Below are 15,438 nucleotides of genomic sequence, written 5' to 3'. Positions count from 1 at the left end.
GCACAGAATCGTGAAGTAACTTATTAAGTAACAGGTCAAAACCAGCATGTAAGAGTTATATTGCTACGTTATACAATTTCACCAGTCTGTTATTTGACCTCCACTCACTCTCATACATAATTCAATACGACTTTGACCTACTATATATTTTGGATGCCCATGTGACATAATAATGTGTGTGAATGGTAGGCTTTATGACGTGAATGTTAAGGAAGTGTTAGATTGAGGAAGGAGGTTTTTGGAAGAATGGAAAGAAGTAACACCTAATAAAAAATACAACACTTAAATATAAAACCACTAGCTAGTAGCTTTCAGCCCGCGGCTTCGCCCGCGTTTTCAAAGAAAAACCCGCATAATTCCCGTTCCCATGGGATTTCCGTGATAAAACCTATCGTATATGTTAATCCAAGTTACATTCTATATGTGTGCTAAATTTCATTGTAATCGGTTCAGTAGTATTTGCGTGAAAGAGTTACAAACATTCATACATACATACACATACATCCTCACAAACTTTCGTATTTATAATATTATATATTAGTAGGAAGGATAGGATCTGTTTGTGCATTTGCTTACGTAAAAAATTGATACCTCTTGAATTTAAATACGTAATACGTAATACCCTCAGTACTTTTCCATTGATATCAGAACAGCTATTTAAAATTACGTAATTTTTGGAAATATTATTAAACTTCGGATTGGTAATATTACCCTTTGTAGTGTTAAATGTCTGAATACCTAAAGTTCCCAGTGAAGATTCAATCCCCATACAAACAAAAACTAATTAGTCTTAAAGGGGATCATTAATTAGTTGCCGTGAACCTAATTGATGAGTGAGGACGTGAAAGGTGTACCTTACAAGGGCATATAACATTTTTTAGCGAGATGAGAAATTAGCACAGCTTTCTCGTAAACCTTAATAAAAGGTGGAAAGTACTTATAATAGCTGTTATCTTTTAACAAAAAACTAAACCGCCTTCTGTTTAACAGAGCTGGACAAAATTTAAAAGAATAGCATTGGAAGGCACTAGCTTCAAAATAAGAAGAGAATAATCAAAATTAGTTCACCCAGTCAATAGTTCTGAAGTAACAACATACCTACACAAAAATACAGTCGAATTGGGAACCGCTTCTTTTTTTGAAGTCGGTTGAAAATGGTAATAATATATCAGAAAAATATACTTATTTATCACGACTTTTCCAAACAATAATAATGAGAGATCAAACTATTATGTGGGTTTATTAGGTATTACAGTTTGTTGGACTTTGAAAGTTTGCCGAATATAGTTTTATATTGATTGTATCCAATAAGGTTCTTTCGTTGGTTATTTGTTTTATCTTGTATTCATGGTATTAACTCTTTTGTAACTTATCATGAAAGCAATTATGAGTATAAGTGTAAGTGTTTGTTTGTTTGTTTGTCTTCACGTCGTAACAGACCGGTTTCAAGGTATGAGTTTTGAGTCTTCAGATAGTGACTAGACATCGGCTACTTTTTACCGCAGTGAAACATCTCAATCCTATGGGAAATTCCTTTGATCACGAGGGCGAAGGCTTGGGGCAAAAAACTACCTACGATATAATATTACATATTTACCGTTGAAATAAATGTAGGTATTGTAGATATTAATAATCGCTACCATGACTTGAATCTATGAATGTGGAGTGACACTCGAATAAATAGTTTTCTTTATCATTGTATATATTTTTCCACGTGTAACCGATCTCTTCCGAAACTATTGGACAAATAATATATTTATTATTTTTCCTTGAGTGTTTTCGTTAATACTAACTTTAATACTAATATTTGTACTAACTTTCCTGTTCTTTTTTGAAGAAAAGGTAAAAAAAATATAAGCTATAACGCCTGCTATTATAAAACATTTCAAACACATTTATGTTTTTAAATACTAAATGTTTCTTACAACTCTTATAGAAGTTACTTTTTTAAAAGCTCTAATGCTGATTCCAACCCGCATCTTTCGTTTCGCAGTAACTACACCTGTAGTCAACACTAGGTACACATTCTCGTAATTAAAACTTTTAGAACTTTCTTATTTAGTTCATTTAATTTAATTGTTACATTCATTATAAGGAGGTACAAAAACCATTTACGAACATAGCAATTGGGTTTAAATTGATAGACAAATTAGCAAAAAATAATGAGTATTAAGCGGTCTGTTTATGACATAATTCAGAAAAATGTGTTTGCGAAATTAATTTTATTTGTACAGTCTGTATTGCGTTATATCAAAATCTCTACAAATATAAAAAAAAGATTTCTCGTAAGTGTTTTATATAGGTACTTTATTCAAATACGAAACAATATGATAACTTATAATATAAAGTTTGTTTGTTTGTTTGGCTGCACTAATAAAAAACTACTGGACGGATTAAAAAAAATGTGTATTTATTTAATCCGAGTACCTGTACCCAGAACAGGCTATATATTATTATGTAGCATGGACGAAGTAGGAACGGACCGCTAGTACCACGCTAGTACAATAAAATTCACACCCTATTCATAACGTAGGTAATCATTTCTATAAACTACACCCAATTTGCGTGTACAAGCTATCATTACATAAAAATGACTATCACCAAAAACCCATGTTACAATCGTAGTTCAATGACTGCGAATCTAAAGACAATGCGAAGATTCACGTAAGAACTTGTTCACACTGTTGCATCAGTAAAAAGGAGGTTGCGGTGAAAACGAGGCAATTAGCAGCTGTTGTGTCACATCTCCTGGTATTTTTATCTTAAACTAGCTGTGCTCCGCGGTTGCACCCGCATTGCTCCGCTCCTGTTGGTCTTAGCGTGATGATATTATAGCCTTTCTCGATAAATGGGCTATCTAACACACTAATTTTTCAAATCGGATTTTTTCCTGAGATTAGCGCGTTCAAACAAACAAACAAACTCTTCAGCTTTGTAATATTATTATAGATATCTATTTACTTAATGATCTAAGATTATAAGAAATATGAAGGGTTGTTAATGATTTTTCGTTGGATTTGGTCCGCTTGGGGTAAAAAAAATTATTACAACTTAAAAAACTTTACAAAATGAATGAGCCGAAGTCGGGGTGAGCAGTTACTAGTGTGATATAACTAAATTGAAAAGCTTTTATAGTCCTATGTTTTACGACGGTAAATAATTAATATTGTATTAATATAGTATTGATTGCTATGTATTCATTGCGAACGCATCTCTATTATAGACATGACATGTTTATAAAAATATTGTTGGGGCTTTGCGATAGCTTTTTTCTAGTATTTAGATATTAAAGACTTTTTAACGGATTTTAAACGCGATTTATTCATTATATTATTTTCCCGACGTTTCAAAGCGAGCGTGGTCACGGGGAGACTCCGTAAAAAGTATTTAATTTATAAATTCGATAGCTATTTTTCCATCTTGAAACGTTTAAATTTAACACGTTTTCTAACTAAGTATATCAAGATTAATATTGTCATCGTTCATTTAAAAAAGGTGCGTTTTTTTAATACATAGAGTGGTTCTCGAAGAAAGCTTTTATATGTATAATTTATTGTTAAGTTTTAGACAAAGCGGGCGAAGCAGCGGTCCGAACGAATGAGATTTAATCTGCTCAAATAGAAAAATCTGTTTACCCAACTTCTTCTTAATATATTACTACATATACTGCATAATATATTTAAACCTCTTTCTCAATGGATTCGCAACGCACCAGTTAATTCAAAGCAATAAAAATAGTAACGGCATTACACACGCGTTTTAAATTTATAATGTATTTACATAACAATAAAATAAAGAATTATACCGAATAATGTTTATCAATGAAGTTATTGCTTCAGTACCTATATTGTTTTTACACATTCTTTAGGAATAATTCGGTTCTGGCGTGGTTATGAATTTACCTTAATAATAATCTTTCTAAAGCTGATACTTTTATTTATTTTTATTTTTCTTCTCATTTCAATAGACTATTAATGTTCCGAAATCAAGCAATATTTTCTATCAAATATAAATTTATTATAATTTTTATCATTTCTAGGGATATCGTAAGCCCGCGGATTTCTTCGCGAACTACACAGAAATCTGCTATAATAAGCTCATTGCATTTATAATATTAGTAGGAAATGTCCTGCTTATATTATAAAGTTTGTGAGGATGTGTGTGTGTTTGTTACTCTTTCACGCAAATACTGCTGAACCGATTACAATAAAATTAAGCATACATATAGAGGGTAACTTGGATTAACACATATGATAGGTTTTATCCCGGAAATCCCACGGGAACGGGAACTATACGGGTTTTCCTTTGAAAACGCGGGCGAAGCCGCCGCGCGGGCGGAAAGCTAGTAGGCTATAATTCCGAGAAGAGCCGGAGCGAAAAGCTAATAATATTCTATATATGTATATCTTATCTATGCGTTACAAGCTAATATTTGTATATTTTACTTATTATTTTGTAGTTTCTTGGAACAAGTAATGGGTTTCCACTAAAACCAGTCAAGTGCGATTCGTGCCGTTAAAATATGTTCGTATGCAAATATAAGTACCTACCTAGTTAAATATATTTTTTTTTGCGACTTACCAACTCAAACGTATTACTTTCCCATATAATCCTTTTACTTCGGCTTTTTGCTCAATGTTTTTAACTACGTCTAAAGTTATTGAACTTGCTAATTTTATTCATACGAGTATAAACGGTTGTATTATTTACTAGCTTACCGCCCGCGGCTTCGCCCGCTTTATCTAAAACCTAATAAATTATATACTAAAACCTTCCTCATGAATCTCTCGTTTTAAAGATTTAAGCATACATAGATAGGGACATAGGGACAGAGATAGCGACTTTGTTTTATACTATGTATAGTGATTTGGTCGACTGACGCTTTTCGGAAAAACTTTAATCGAATCGAAGCGACGAAAAACTTTTTCCATAGTTATTAGTGAGCGTTTTTACAACTTTTAAACTTTTTTCACTTCCGTGCGTTTTTTGAGAAAAGTCTACATTAGGTACCAGAAAATCCTAAAATCAAAATAGAATGATAACAATTTTCAGCTACGGAACCCTAAAAATAGCTGGAATTCAAATAGCTTGAAACCTATAATTATTAGTATTCATAGAAAGCACTTAAGTATTTACTGTTATGTACATAATATTATTGTTTAACGATTGTTTTACACATAAACGGTATAATGATTTGCGGGTTAAGCAACCTAAGGCGCGGTCAGTTTATTGATGGGTGTAATTTATTCTAAACTGTTTTTATATGAATTACTTAAAAACGATATATTTACCACTTTTCGCATTACATTTTTGGAAGCTGATTAAATGTCAAAAAAAAAGTAAAGCACATGATTCGAAAATATGAATGAATGAATGAATGAAAATCCTTTATTGCTACAAAAAATACAAATATAAAAGCATAAAATACATTTAAAAACAAAACTTGGCCTTATCGCCAAAGTAGTATCGCTGTAGTTATAAAAAGTATACAAATTCAAGTAACAGAGAGAACAGTGTGTACTTTTGCTAAAGAAAACAACAAAAGAACTTGAGCTGGGAAACCTATTAAAAAAATATTTAAACACTAAAACTATCCTATGTTATTTAGGATATTATACATATAATATTTGCTGATATAAGTGAAATCTCGGTTCACAACTAAATATCGAAATTTCATAATAACCAAACACATAGGCTATTTCTTTATTGTTTTTAGCGACTATCCTATTTGGTTACGTGAGTAACACTGCGGTACGCAACTAGCTAACAAAATTAAGTAATACATTTCGATATTATACATTAGAAACTTTTTGACATCACGATGTAACTAAAGCCGGCTACTCACGTACCTGCAGCAGGGGCAATATTGGAATTGCACCCTTAATTGGCTCCTTAATTGTGATGTAGGCAAGCAGGGGCAACGTAGAGAACAGTTGAATTTGCTCCGACCGCCGCGCCGTGCAACCGAGATTGTTCTAATATTGCCCCTGGGGCAGGTACGTGAGTAGCAGGCTTTTGAGAACAGATGAAATTGCTCCAACCGCCGTGCAACTGAGATTGTTCTAATATTGCCCCTGCGGCAGGTACGTGAGTAGCAGGCTTTAGGAAACAGCTGAAATTGCTCCAACCGCCGTGCAACTGAGATTGTTCAAATATTGCCCCTGCGGCAGGTACGTGAGTAGCAGGCTTTAGGAAACAGCTGAAATTGCTCCAACCGCCGAGCAACTGAGATTGTTCAAATATTGCCCCTGCGGCAGGTACGTTAGTAGCAGGCTTTAGACAACAGATGAAGTTGCTCCGACCGCCGTGCAACCGAGATTGTTCTAATATTGCTCCTGCGGCAGGTACGTGAGTAGCAGGCTTTAGACAACAGATGAAGTTGCTCCGACCGCCGTGCTACCGAGCTTGTTCTAATATTGCCCATGCGGCAGGTACGTGGATAGTCGGCTTTACGGCACGATCCCCATAAAAATATATTTAAATTTAACAAGCGTGCACATAGCATTTACAATCCAAATGTGTATGGAATAAATTTTTTAACAAAGTGTGTCGTATTACATTGTGAACAACAAAAGTATTGTGTTTACTTTTAGAATTGGGTTTTTGAAAAAAAATTGTGATAAATGGAAAGATTATAACATTATATTAGTTTTATAGCCATAGGTACTATTTTTTTTGCAATAATTCAATATTTGAAAAATAAATAAATTTTGAATCCAGTATCCAGTTCTCCGTAGAAGTGAAATTCGGAATCGGTAGTTTACTTGTAAAAGTTTAGACACCTTTATAAAAAGGTTTTGATATAAAAAAAAGACGTGTGGCACTCGGGGACTGCCACGGTAAAGCTATTGCATGCTATGCCTTCAAGCCACACCTCCGTGCCCGTCGGAGTGGAGAGCGTGAGGTTGTTCGTTATTAAATTTCTGGATTCGGTCCCCGCGCTCAAGTCCCGCGATAGAAGCTATGCAATAGCTTAAAAATAGGTGTGGCACTCGAGGACTGCCGCGGTAAAGCTATTGCATAGCATCGCATCGCTGTGCCGGTTGGAGTGGGGGGTGAGGTTTTTTCGTTACGGAATTTTTACATTCGGTCGCCGCGCTCAAAGTCTGAGATAAAAGCTATGCAATGGCTTAAAAGTTTAATTAAGTACGGCAAACCTTGAATAATTTAAATGCATGTCTAAGTATAGCATTCGTGAAATCATTACGCAGTTCAATATTTATTCTAAATGCGTTTGTCCTCCTTTGGCCAAATCGGGTAACAAATTTAGCGAGTATTGGCCAAGCTATTAATATATATAATGAAGATGACCTCATATCAGTAGAAATATTAATAAATTTTAAGTAGAACACAATTTTTATTTAATTTTTTAATAATTTATTTTTGTTAATTTTACAGGATTTTTTAAAAGTATGTTATATTATTTGAATAAAAATGTTGTTATTATTTATTTATAAACATTTCTAAATAATGTTTAAAATATAATTTCAAATCAGAATTTCTCAAAAAAGGTTCTTTGATAAAAAGGACAAAGCTTAAATATTTTACGTTACGTTGAACTTCTAAAGGAGTTGTTATTTTATTATGATATAATATTTCAATTTGTATTCTGAATAAAAATTGTTTTTATTTTGATTTAATATTTAAAATTTATTTATAAGAAAAATATAGAAATCTTAATACATAATGTTAGGTACATAATTTTCTTTGGAAATTAACAGTTGCTCTTGGTACATTAACCTGAAACCAAATCCGGTTGTGAATCTAGTCTTATTATAGATTTTATCTACAATCGAATGCAATCATTTTATTTACTAGCAACGCTGATGCTTTTTCCTTAATATTAAATTATTCCATGAACTTCAATAAGTACTCTGAAATAAATATAAATTAAAAACATCCTTCCTACTATCCTATCCTACTAATATTATAAATGCGAAAGTTTGTGAGGATATGTGTGTGTTTGTTACTCTTTCACGCAAATACTACTGCACCGATTACAATGAAATTTAGCACACATATAGAAGGTAACTTGGATTAATACATAGGATAAGTTTTATCGCAGAAATCCCACGGGAACGGGAACTATGCGGGTTTTTATTCCAAAACGCGGGCGGAAAGCTAGTAAAAAATAAATTCTTAAATTGATAGATACGCAATCATTCTCTACTATGTTATATTTTACAAAATATCTCAATAGCGTTAATACTTACAATAATTGAAAAGAAACTTCAAAATAGTTTCAGAGAAATGCGGAGACATAAACATTTCATCCAAACATATTACACGCCTTTAAATTCTTTGCACAATATTTCGAAGCTCTAAAAACCATTGCAATTCTACAAATATTTCATTCATGTCTAATTGATTATTATTTTTTTTTTACCAATAAACGATAAATGCATTGGCACAGCAAAACATTACTTCCGTGAGAAATATAATTACATTGGAATCTTCATATAATTATACTGTAAAATGTCAACTAGTGTTACTGTACGTGTATTTAATTGATTTTTTATACTGTGGTATTTATTATTTATGCCCTATAATATAAAGATGATCTAATGAACAGATGGAATAAATGTCAAGCCTTTGTAATTACAATTATGAAATTATAAAAATTATAGTTTATAAGTATAAAAAAGACAATACATTAATTGTGTATAATAAAATATACTACAATAATAATTATCCGCTGAGTCAAGTAAGACCTCATGTTAATCACTATACACAGTATAAAACAAAGTCGCTTTCTCTGTCCCTATTTCCCTATGACCGTATGCTTAAATCTTTAAAACTACGCAACGGATTTTGATGCGGTTTTTTTAATAGATAGAGTGATTCAAGAGGAAGGTTTTAGTATATAATTTATTAGGTTTTAGACAAAGCGGGCGAAGCCGCGGGTGGTAAGCTAGTAAAATATAAATAAAATAAATATTATTAATGACCATCACCTGCGTTCCACTGCTGCACATATCGCGATGAAACATACATTCGATAAATCTTCTGTAGTATAACTTGAATATGAAAAGATGAATCATCGCGATACGTAGAGGGAACGCTATAAAATACAACTGAATTAAGATGAGGCTTTTATTAAAGAAAAATGTTGGGTATTAAGTAAGCATAGTATGAAAATTATAGTTCACGATATACCATTTTCTTTAAATACATGGGCGTTTAACATGTTATGGAAAATGGTCTTATTACGGTTCATGCTGTAATGTTTTTGTACCATGACCTACACAATGAGATCATGACTTCTAAGATTAGTATCGGATAAATAAGCCCGTGTACATAATATTAACAATTATTATTTTGTTTAAAGCTTTTGAACGGATAAAACGAGATTTGAACACACATTGAAATCACGATTACTTATTATAAAATATTTAAAAATAATTATGTATCATCCATCGTGTCTTTAAATCATCTCATAATCAGCTTAAAACCATCTTAAAATTGTAAGTATAAAATGCTTAGATTGCATTCAAAAACAAATAAACAAAAATTATAACTGTGAACGCAGCCTTAGCCCAGGCCTTTAAAAACAGGACGCAGTACTAGATGTGTTCCAATCTAGATCTTAAAGGTCAACCAATTGATAGCTTATAAAATACTAGAGAATGTTATCGTTAATAGGCGTGAGAATCTGTATTACTGTATTTACATTAACAGCTTCGTTTAAATATAGATTTGCAGGTTTTTAACGTCATCTAGTCCTATAAATATGTAGTATCTATGTCGTGGCCATATCGTAGATTTCCTCATTTCATGAAATGATCGATCATTTCGTGAAATGGTCGCATTTCATGAAATTGTTGAACGTCTATTGGCCACATCATGATGTGGTTTGAGCAGATCAATGATAAGAAATCGTTTCTCGATATGGCCAACTAAACGCGCGGTTTTTCATGAAATGATCAAAATTATTTGAGCATATCGTAAAATAGTTACATCTAAAATAGTTAAGTCTATATTTTATACGATCTGGCCAAATGTGGATGACCAAATCGTGAAACATTGACGATTTAACGATCTGTTCAAACTATGTTGGCCATTTCATGAAAGGCGACTATTTCGTGAAATGTTCAATCATTTCATGAAATGAGCAAATCTACGATATGGCCACGACATCTATATTGTCATTAACTTATAAGTTGTAATAGAATAAGTATGAGCGCATAATTGGCTTATTAAGAAAATTGACTTGTAAATTAATTATCCGTTTATAATTTGCATTTGTTGCGTTTTATATCATCCATCTATTACTTTATAAATGACCATAATTAAATTAATGATGAAATTACTTAAAATAAAAGGTAAAAGCATGCGACCTATAAGTAACGAAATAGGTAACAAGTCTCTGGATTTCCCACTAATTTATAACGGAGTTATATTATCATTTATATTATCATAAGACTAGCTTACCGCCCGCGGCTTCGCCCGCTTTCTCTAAAACCTAATAAATTATATACTAAAACCTTCCTCTTGAATCACTCTATCTATTAAAAAAAACCGCATCAAAATCCGTTGCGTAGTTTTAAAGATTTAAGCATACAAAGGGACATAGGGAAATAGGGACAGAGAAAGCGACTTTGTTTTATACTATGTAGTGATGAAGAAAAATTGAAAATATTCCTACTTTGACAATGTCTATAATATCAAATGTTAAAAAATACGTAACTTTAGCAATATCACTTTAACATTAGAATGTTACCAATATTTAAAAACAACAATGACATTAATATTCGTGCAAACTTGAATACCTAATTATTCGCAAGTGAAATAACGCAGTTATTTTTTACCCTCAATTCAAAAACCTAACTGTTGAGTTTGTTTGAGTTTGAGTTTTGAGTTCAGCTTAAAATTATTGATTACGGTTCTGCCAGAGGTCGTAGTTAAATTTTTAAAGAAACGGTTAACAATTAACTTTCACAATATTTTTACTTGAGAAATATACACCAGTTTTTTTTATAACTACCCATGAAATTATGTGTTGCCAATAGCAGCAAATTGTCGGAACCTTTTTGTGACAGTAAATAAGTGTGGGGTAAATATTTGTTCGTTCCTATGTGTTTCGGCATTTAGACAGGTTTTCTAATTAATTATCGGATACATAGAGCTAGAAATAATAATTAATAAAAATAAAAATTATCGTTTTAATTTATTATTAGTGTATTCCTAATCTTTAAAATTAAACGGAAAAGTTTAATCGTTGTTAATTGTTTATCTGTCCATTAGCTACTTACTCTCTTTGGGTAAGCGTCTTTTTTGTATCATTTTCAAAAATAGCGAAAATAAATCAAAAAAAAGGACGATATTTTTACTAAATAAATCCACAATTATTTTATGAAAACAAACAAGTAATTTCAAAATAAAACAATATTTCACTTGTCAACCTTCAGGGACACAAAAGAATGCGCGCCGATGCCACTAAAATATTCATTTTATTTAGGAATGCAGGTAATAAATTTGTTTTACTTACAATACGGAAAACCGGTACGCATAAAATATGTTTGAAATTTAGTCTAGATAAATAATAGGTAGGTATAATACATCGTTTTGTTAATGTAGCGCTTTATAAACTTTTAAATCGTTATTTCGAATTCTTTTCTTTGATTCTTTGTTTAATCAAATATTCTAAAAATCAAAGAGAACGTTGTGTGAATAAAACAAACTCCCCGAAGAGCTTTTAGTATTGAATTTAGACGTTAGAGTTTTCACAAACTACTTACAAAACTTATCATATCTATATAAATAGTATTCAGTAAATAGTAGTCATTCTTCTCCGTAGAAACTGCTTTCCAAAAGGGGAGTACCTAAATGGTAAACCTATGATATGACGATTCAAAAGTACTTCTAGAATAGGTAATTGAATATATATAAATTTTTGAGGTTTCAGATTATATGAATTTTGGATTACAGAAAATATAGTCAACGCCAAAATTTCACTAAACTTATGTACCTAATTCATTAGACTAGCTTTTAGTATAACGTACTTATCGATCTTTTAACGATACCTAATATGATTATGATTGAGCCAAAAAGTCTGTGAATTAATTTGTACAACTAAAATTATTGTACTTAGTTTATATAATATTTTCACAAATAACATTTAACAACAAAGTATCCCATATTTTTCGTTACGAAATACAACAAATTGAAAAAAAAAATAACGCATATGAAACTCTGAATACTTCATATGAAATTATTCTCTAGGGAGAGACGGAGAGTCTGGAACCTTCTATCAAACTCAATTAATCTGAGGCTGGTTGGAGTCGTACAATGCTCTAACTTATTTATGAAGGGTGGAAGAGCAGATTCTGTACTAATTTCGACTTAGAATTGAGCTAGGAATAAATGATATGAGCAAAGCTAGGAATAAAGTTGTCATAACTTTAATTGTATTTCTACATTATTAGTAAATGTAAAATGAAATTTTACTTTATGAAGGGGGTGAAATAGGGGACGACAAATTTTACAGAGAACTATCATGAATTGCACGCGAGTGTACACACAGACAGAAAACTAGTTTGTAAACTTATTAGTAAGCTTTAAATTCATGTTTATAAAATAGTTGCAAATAAGCCAAGGTAGGTTGTTGATAGCGATAATAACAATTATTTATATTATATAACAGAAACCGGCTTTAAAGGTCTAAGCTGCCCTTTTTCGTTTTTGTAATTATTTGCTAATATATGCGAAAAACTTGTATAGTTTATACCTGTGTTTTTATTGACTCTATAAAAACAACTAGGTATATTAATTTTTCTTTATACATAAAACTTTTATTAAACGATTAAAAAACTAATCAGCAAATTGTTAAGATGTCGAAGATAATACACAGCAATTATTGATGTATTTTCACTGATTACACATATCGTGACTGCAAATTATCCCAACTATGTTCTTACATCTTTTGTCATCTACAACTTTCACTATTCATGCACGAACGTATGACATAATATATGCATTGATTTATCTTCGAGGAGAAATCTCTCGTGAAAACTGAGAAAAACCCATTTACAAATAAACCGCCAAATTTTAAATTTGGAACTGTCAATTCAGAATATACAGAAAAAAAAACTTACATTTGCTAGGATACTGGCACAACACAATTAAAAAAAAAGTAATTCCAAAGTAAAGAAGTGGTTTGTTCGATACACCAAGTATGACTGGGGTATCGTCGCCGGCGCAGGTGAATGTGAACGTCACTTACCACTCTTGTTTCGCTAGCATTACCCGGCTGATTGCGCAGACACTGCTATCATTCAACCATCAATATAACACCCGTACTCCTTAATTTGGCTGGGTTATTGTGCGTTGAACTTCGCGGTCTATTTGTCTGAATTGTTATGCGTCGCGAGTAAATTCATTTTTATTCAACGGCTCCGCGAAGCATCTTCGGTAAAAATAGACCGGCCCACTTTATCCTGTCATTGTCAGTAAAAGGAAAACAGTTTCTACAAGAATGAACCTTACTTGACGCAATATTATAGGAACTTTTTAAAGTGAAACTTTTATTACATCGTCTCAAACTTTTTGGTCTGTGTAGCGCATGTCGCGAGTATCGCGGCTGCCGAGTTGGTATACCTACTCGGCAGCCGACCGTCACGCGACATGCGCTACACAAAGCAGTGTTCGGAACTTTTCGAACAGTTTCACTTTTACCGTGGTTTCATAAAACCACACAACATTTTTATTTAGAGGAGTATGGATTTTCATTGAGGGGATAAAAATTGTATAGAGCCTTAGAAATTTTGTACCAATAAATACTATAAAAATATGGTGAATTATTAATAGACTACAGGCCCGTGTTGAAAAAATTATGGGTCATTTGACCCACCACCTGACCTATCTAGAATGATATAAGAGCATAAAATAATAAGATTCAGCACTATGACGTCACTTGTAAGCTGTCCACCTGAGTGCAGATGAGAATTCGAAGGTTCAGGTAGAGATTTTCTCCCCTTGTCTCCATGATTTTTGTACGGCGTTGCGGAATAATTGATTAAAAGTAGTATAGAAATAGTATGACACAGATGCCGTACAAAATCAAATGACCAAATTTACCCCGGCAACTGTCGAAAAATAAAAATAAATTCCGACTTTGTGGACCACCATTTTTGTACGGCATCTGTGTCATACTATTTCTATACTGCTTTTAAGCCATTATTCCGCAACGCCGTACAAAAATCATGGAGACAAGAGGAGAAAATCTCTACCTGAACCTTCGAATTCTCATCTGCACTCAGGTGGACAGCTTACAAGTGACGTCATAGTGCTGAATCTTTTTATTTTATGCTCTTATATCATTCTAGATAGGTCAGGTGGTGGGTCAAATGACCCATAATTTTTTCAACATGGGCCTGTAGTCTATAATATTGATATGGGTTGTCACAATTGAATGATAATCTTTATTCTAAAATACGAAAGCTTTTTCATTGATTCATGACTTATTTTTTTTATGATTGAATGATTTAAGTAAATGAATCGTTGATCAAAAAAATAGTTCCTCGTTATTGAAAACACTCGAAGAAAATAGTCACCATTTAATATTGTAGAGAAAAATATAACCCTCTTTTAAACAGTCGGGTAAACACAAGTTCAATGTACAGAGAACGTGGTCTCATAAAACTTGCTCTATATAAACTATTCAGGGATGGAGATATAAAACAAATAGCTTTTGGTAGATCGAAAGATGTTTTACAACGGAGATAGTCATAAAATTTATGTACTAGCGTCCAGGTAATGTGCTCAGCCTAGATTATTTTAGAATGTGATTGAATTTATTTATTTTACTCAGATAAGATGAAAAATAGGTGTATTTCTACATATTTCGATTTTCTACTGGGGTGGAAGTTATCGTGCTATTTCTCTTATTGTTTGCTTTCTTTGTATTAAACTAATATTTTATTTTGTCTTAGGATAATGTGTTCATGTTATGTAGATATTAAATACAGGCTTTTAACAATAAGGCGATTAAAACACGGCACCGCGCACCGCGGCGGTTGGCAGTGATTAGTGAATCCCTACGAGGAACGGACCGTTCGACCGCGCGGTCGGGCGGTGTATGTATGTTTGGTATCAACGGATTTAATAGAAATTAGAAGCCAATGCAACTTGAGAACCGCTTCACCGCCAACCGCGGCGGGACGCGGCACCGTGTGTTAATCGCCTTATATACCTACTTGTTAAAAGCGTTTGTGTTATTAGTTTTCCATTCCATATTGAAGTACGTTTCCATATTGCACTGCGTTTGATGTGTTATCGTATCCAACTCAAAAACTGCAAATCGATTTTGATAATTCTTTCAGCTGCAGTACCTACAATTTATTTATTATTTTTCGTTTGTTTTGGCAACAGAGTTCATTTGAACAAGAATGTGGCCCACCTTGTGCAATATAGTTTTTAAAGAAAAATATTAATTAAAAA

General features: G+C 32.4%; 1 protein-coding gene across 1 annotated transcript in view; it reads right to left on the bottom strand.

Moving 5' to 3' along the window:
- LOC149489439 (protein obstructor-E-like) overlaps nt 1-13,248 on the bottom strand; it is a 36,432-nt gene extending 23,184 nt beyond the window's left edge. Inside the window, exon 1 of the mRNA XM_089713760.1 lies at nt 13,095-13,248. The gene's annotated coding sequence lies outside the window, so the exon portion shown is untranslated. The remainder of the gene's footprint in view (nt 1-13,094) is intronic.
- Nucleotides 13,249-15,438: the final 2,190 nt, after the last annotated feature.

This window comes from Colias philodice, chromosome 3, assembly GCF_061535455.1.
Source record: "Colias philodice isolate Cphi_HAF_F1 chromosome 3, ilColPhil1 Martin Lab GWU primary, whole genome shotgun sequence".
Taxonomy (NCBI): domain Eukaryota; kingdom Metazoa; phylum Arthropoda; class Insecta; order Lepidoptera; family Pieridae; genus Colias; species Colias philodice.
Note: the sequence above shows the minus strand (reverse complement) of the source record. Positions and strands in the feature narration are given on the sequence as shown.